Source organism: Nicotiana attenuata, unplaced genomic scaffold (genome assembly GCF_001879085.1).
Source record: "Nicotiana attenuata strain UT unplaced genomic scaffold, NIATTr2, whole genome shotgun sequence".
NCBI lineage: Eukaryota > Viridiplantae > Streptophyta > Magnoliopsida > Solanales > Solanaceae > Nicotiana > Nicotiana attenuata.
Window position 1 is genome coordinate 255376 of NW_017671302.1, and position 732 is coordinate 256107.

A 732-nucleotide genomic window follows, 5' to 3' on the forward strand; every position below is an offset into this window, starting at 1 on the left:
TCGAATCTTTATCAAATTCTCTCAAAATTAAGATATAAATCTCTAAAGGATATCCTCAACATTTGTAACAATATCCAATCCAAACATAACAATTTCACAAAATTGGATTTTCGAATTCAAAGTTTTGAAATTTTTTAATGGCTGTCAATAGAGTTTAGACTTGTGTCTTCACGTTTTGTTTGCCCTTAAACTACACCGACATCCAAATTAGCAAAAATCTGAGATGATTTTGAAGGTCAATTGCATATTTTTTTATGAAAAACTGAAAATTCAAGGAGTGCATTGAACTGTTCAAATAGCTAATACTGTTAATTCTATATTAGTTTGGAAAAATTAGTGCATTAATATATTTCATAACTATTCTGGAACATTCAATTTATTCTTTTCGGATAGATTTTTTCTTGAAGCAGCAGCAAAATGACGGAGCAATGAAAATTTGAGCAAAGAAAACAAAAGTAAGAAGATAAGAAAAATTGAGGTCTAATACATTACTTTGTATGTATCAACTGCTAATTAAGTTAAAACTTCTATAAATAAGTATCAAAAGTAATATAGTTATTTTTATCATGAGTTATTACTTCTTGTTATTTTGGAGTAGTGGTGTTACCGCATATTGTCGATCCAAAGCAATTTTTACGTAGATATTTTCCACCGCGAAGCTCCATATTTTGAATAAAAAGAAAGTAGAATTTTGTCAGAAAGACTACAAAAAAAAAAAAAAAAAAAAAAACC